Consider the following 6,000-nt stretch of genomic DNA (forward strand, 5'->3'; position numbering starts at 1 on the left):
AGTCAGTTAAAAGTGTTTAGCACCCCTAGTTAATCCCCGGTTAGAACGATCCCTACTTACATCATTACTACAATTGTCACAAATAGGGTTTAATTTGTGTGTCACATTCGTAACGCATCAAATTTTGGCGCCGTTGCCGGGGATTAGCAAAGTTGCTAATCCCTTGTCTTGAGTCTTGTTTAAATTGTTTGGTTTCTGTTTTGTTTTAATTTTTGCACCGTGTGTGTGTGTTTTGTTTTTGTGCCGTGTGTGGCACCTTATTTGCTTACTTGTGCCGAGTCTATTAAGTTGGTTACTTATCTTGTTTGCTCTTGTGTGCAGGTACTAGTTTATGACCCGTAGCTCACAACCTGTTCGTGAGCATATCTTCAACTTTGACGGCGATTTCGAGAGGACTTTGAGAAGGAAAAAGAAATTGCAAGAGTCTAATCCTCCTAGTCCCGAACCTGAGTTAGAAGAGCAAGAAGTTGAGGTTGAGGAGGAGGCCACGGCAAGGTTTGAAGAGGAAGTACCAACCATGGCAGCAGACAATCGAACCATTAAGGAGCTTTCTGCCTCGGGTTTGGCCAATGCAGCCCCTCTTTGCATCCAATACCCTAGGGCAGCCCCTGAGAAGACCGATGAATTTGAGTTGAAGTCCAGTTTGCTACATCATATACCCAAGTTCCATGGGTTATCAATGGAGGACCCCAATAAGCATTTAAAGGAGTTCGAAGTAGTATGCTCAAGTATGACACCGGTGAATGTGGACAGCAACATATTGAAGATAAAGGCTTTTCCTTTTTCTTTGTTGGAAAAGGCCAAGGATTGGTTGTATGAGTTGGCTCCCGGAACTGTCACATCATGGGAGAGTATGAAGCGAGCCTTCTTAGAGAAGTTCTTTCCGACATCACGAGTCATTCTTCTTCGCAAGAAGATTAGTGGAATTCAGCAAAGCCAAGGTGAATCTTTTCCTACTTATTATGAACGTTTTAAAACTCTTGTTGCTTCATGTCCACAGCACCAAATGAAGGAGGAGCTTCTTCTTCAATATTTCTACGAAGGTCTCTTACCAATTGAACGTCAAATGTTGGATGCATCCGCGGGAGGAGCTCTAGTGGACAAGACACCTATGGATGCCAAAACTCTCATTGCTAATCGAGCACTCAACGCACAACAATATGAAGGTGTTGGGCAGAGAGATGCCCCACGGCCACACCATGTAAATGAGGTAAGTTCTATTTCTGAGTTACAATCCCAAATGGCTAACTTTACGTCTATGTTATCGCAGTTTGTTGAAGGCCCCAAAGCGCAAGGAACTACAATCTGTGGTGTATGCTCCATTCAAGGACACCAATCTGATCAATGCCCTCAATTAATTGAGAATGGAGGATGGGAATCTGCCAATGCCGTGGGTTATGGGAGTCAAAACCAACCAAGGGGTGATCCTTTCTCCAATACATACAATCAGGGATGGCGTGACCACCCCAATTTCAGATGGAGAGATGCATCACAATCTGCCCAACAAGGTGGATTCCGACAACCCCCGGGTTTCTTTCCAAGGCCAATGGCACCACAACCACCTCCTCAAGCACAATCATCCCAAACCAACTCAGGTACGTCTATGAATGATGATAAAACATATCAATTATTAACCACAATGGCACAGGGAATGCAGAACCAAGCAAATGAGGTTAATGAGCTAAAGAAGCAAATGGGCCAAATGGCCGAATTTTTGGGACAATTTCGTGAAAATGGTAAGTTACCAAGCACTACGGTGGTCAATCCCAAGGGTGGTTTCGAATCTGCAAAAGCTATCACCCTAAGAAGTGGAAAAGAAGTGGGAAGCAAAGCACATGAATCTGCCCAAAACAAGGAAGAGGGAAGATACAAACTGAAGAAGATGAGCAATCCTACACCATGGCAAGGGTAGCACCACCCATGCCGCAGCCATTTAAGCCCTCCCATTTGTCCATCTCAGGTAATGTTGTCCCAAATGTTGTGATTTCGAATACTAATCTGTCCAATGTTCCTTTCCCTCGCAGATTTGCACAATCGAAGAAGGAAGAAAGCGAAAAGGACATTTTGGATACCTTTCGAAAAGTCCAAGTAAACATTCCTTTACTTGATGCTATTAAGCAAGTGCCCAGGTATGCAAAGTTTTTAAAAGAGTTATGCACAACTAGGAAAAGAATTTCAAACAAAGAAGTTGTGAAAGTAAGTGAAAATGTATCCGCGGTTTTGCAACGAAAGTTACCTCCAAAGTGTAAGGATCCAGGGAGCTTTACTATCCCATGCATAATTGGAAACACTAGATTTGAACAATGCATGTTAGATTTAGGTGCTTCTACTAATGTCATGACATATTCCATTTATGCATCTATGAACCTTGGTGAGTTAAAACAAGATGGCGTTATAATTCAATTGGCCGATCGTTCTAACGTTTATCCCAAGGGAGTCCTTGAGGATGTTTTAGTGCAGGTCAATCATCTCATCTTTCCTGCAGATTTTTATGTCTTAGAAATGGAGGATTCGAGCCATGCTCCATCATTGCCAATCTTGCTAGGCCGTCCGTTCATGAAAACAGCCCAAACAAAGATTGATGTGGCCAAGGGAGCACTAACAATGGAGTTTGGTGGTGATATAATTAAATTCAATGTTTATGACTCTATTAAGAATCCTAATGATGGTCATTCTTGTTTTGCCATTAATGTGCATATGGATATAGGGCTGAAAGGGTCCACACCTATCAAGAAGGATGTATCAAGAACCACCATTGGAGAGGAACTTGGAGTGATTGCCCTACAACCACCCAATATGGCCGAAAGTAGCCATAGTGACATTGTTGATAGGGCTGCCGTTTTTGAGCCTTCACCACAATATGTTTGTAAGTCTTCAATCCCAATTTCAATTCCCATTTCAACTAATAGGTTGTTACCTTCTTTGGTGCAGGTGCCCAACCGATTTCAAGGTGGTGGGAGCATTTACATGGACTTTCGGAAACAAAACACCACCATCAGGGAGGATCACTATCCCCTCCCATTCATTGAGCCATACTATGCAAATGTTGAAGGGCAGGTTGTGGAGGACATCACTCTCCATGCCGTGGGTTCCCATGAAGGTTGATCAATGTGGCATCGTCCGGCTGCAAGACATAAAAGAAAGCGCTACTTGGGAGGCAACCCATGCAATCGACAAATAAAGAACTTGGGAATCGCTACAAACTCAGATTTGCGTCCCTAAACCTTTTCCTTTGTTGCTTACTTTATGTTATGTGTGACGTGTTTATTTGTATTTTCCTTTGCTGTTAGTTTAGTCTTAAACATTGAGGACAATGTTTAGTTTAAGTGTGGGGGGGGGGGTAACATTCTGTTTTGAGCTATTTTTGCATGAAATTGGTAGGGTATTACCACCTAACATGTCTAAACTTGTTTCCCACTGTTTTTGAGTGTTTTTAACATGTTTTGAAGTCTTTTTATGTGTTATTTTGAAAAAATCCGAAAAACAGTTTGAAACAACTAAAAAGAGTCAGTTTGAGTCAGTTTTGTGTTTGTTTTTGTGTGTTTGTGTCTTATGATACCTTCCAACACAATGATGATGATTGATAGGAGCATAATTATGCTACTTAGTTATGTTGTTTCCTTGCATTTAGTGAGTTAATTACTATTTATTTCAGTCTTTTAAGTTATTTTCGTATGTTTTTAGGTCCTAGTGGCAAAAGGAGCAAGAAAGTGCATTTTGAGGCTATTTGGAGCATTTTTGGGCATGGATTGGATAGCTTAACCATGGAGTAAAGAGGATGGACGAAATTGAAGTCAAGAAGAGCTAGGAAAGGCTACAAATCTGGTGGAAGAAGTCCTAATGCAATGAAGATAAGGAAGAGGCAAGAAACAAGGAACCTTATCCAACCTTATCTTATCCTATCCTAGAAACCTTATCCTATCCTAACTCTAACATTATCCTATTTTATCCTATCCAAATCAGGTTAGGACTTAAACCTAGCTTATTAGAGGGAATTAATTACACATTTAAACACCTAATTCAGTTTCTAGAAGCCTTATCCACTCAAATGCCGCAAGAACACCATTCCTTGTAGGTTTAGGAATTGCAATCCTTCTCCTACACAAATATCATGTATCCTTGGCCCTTTAGGTTTAGGAATCTGCCCTAAACCATCCCTTCTAGAAACCTTATCTCATCCCTATAAGCATGCCGCACCAAAACCTTCTAGAATCCCTAAATCCTAGCCGAACTCCCTATTCCAATTCCTATTTGATTTCTGCCTTGAATTAACCCTTTTTCAATTGGATTGTGCAATCCTTTTCCTTCACTAAGTGTGCCTAATTAAGCCTATATAAACAACCCTATGCCGCACCATTCATTCATCCACTCACACATTCATTCATTCATACGTTCATCCATCAAACACCACAATCCATTCTACAACCCCTTAGTGCCGCAAGCAAGGAAGCAAGGAGAGGAGGACTTGTGCAATCTGCCATCCAAGGGAGTGCCGTGCATGCCATTGGAGTGTGGAGCGTTTTTCTTGGTTCTTTCTATCCATAGTCTTAGTTCAATGTTTAAATTTAATTATCTTTGTTTTGCGAACATGAGGAACTAACTTCTTTTTAGTTAGAGGAGAATTTGAAGCCATGATTATATGTTTTATATGAATTAATTACGTCCGGTTATTATTACTTAAGGCATGAATGTGATTTGCTTATCTAAGTTATTAAAACTGGTTTATGTATGTGGCTTGGGGGTTAACACTTAATTTGCATGCATAAACTTGATGCTAGAGTATAGGGGGGTTTCACGTAATTGTTATTCACTTATATTCACAAGTAGTGGAGGTTGCTAGTCACAATCGCGTTAAGTAAATCCTTGGCATAAGTCTCATGCGTTTCATAGTGATGAGTGCCTTGTCAATGCTTATAGTTTTCACAAAGCTTAATGACTTTTGATATGTATCTTTGTTATGCATCTCATATAAAGAACTTGAAAAAGATAATTTGGTTGTAATGCGTTTTCATTCAATTCAATGACATAAGGAAAACTTGAGGATTAGTTGTGCGATGCAACTAATTTGGGGCGTTGTCATTCATAGTCTAAATGAGTAATAACTGGACATTGGTTCGTATGCATATATCATGTGTGGAGAAGGACCCTCTAACTAGCCTTTTACCCATTTATTTTACCTAAATTCGTTTGTCAAAAGTGTTTTCTACTAAGTTTTTGTTTTGAGTCTAAAATTCGTCAAAAACAATCCCCATGTTATTTAGTCTTCATATTTGTGTCAAAACTTGTTTTCCTTGAGTCTTTTGAGTCAAGTCAAGTCCTATTTTCGTCCAAAACCTTTATTGAGTCTAAAAGTGAGTCTTTTTGAGTATTGGTTGCTGTTTTAAGTGTCTAAAGTTAGTTTTGAGTCCATAGAGTCTAGTTTAGTGTTTTTGAGTCTTATTTACATAGATTAGCATCCCTAGTTAATCCCTGGTCTAGAACGATCCCTACTTACATATCTACTACAATTGTCACAAATAGGGTTTAATTTGTGTGTCAAGTTAATTTTCACATCAATGATTTGATTTTTATGTGCATGGCTGTGAAAGAGAGTTATAAACATGGATGGAAGTTTGATATATTCTTGGTTTATACTTGGTTATAGTTGTTGTTTATGAATTCATGTTTAATCCCAAAGAAAAAAAAAAAAAGTTTTTGTAATATGCTTGAAGGAAGGAACTTAGAATAACATTACAACTCTGAGAGACTTGAGCTTTAAACATTCTTTGGAGAGTATTAATCTGTGATTCTTGTTTTCAAACTCGTTGCATGATCTCATTATTCTTGCTTGGTTGCTAATTAGAAGGCGTTTCATCACTTAGTTCCAAATGCTAGAACTTGCATCCATTCCATTCAAAGCATGATATTGATTGCATAATATATATCAAGATGAAGTGTGTAGTGAAGCCATCAACCAAACAGCCAACCCATGCACTATATATTGTAGGTCATACCCCCATT

This window comes from Pyrus communis, chromosome 13 (assembly GCF_041283825.1).
Source record: "Pyrus communis isolate YQ-2024b chromosome 13, ASM4128382v1, whole genome shotgun sequence".
NCBI lineage: Eukaryota > Viridiplantae > Streptophyta > Magnoliopsida > Rosales > Rosaceae > Pyrus > Pyrus communis.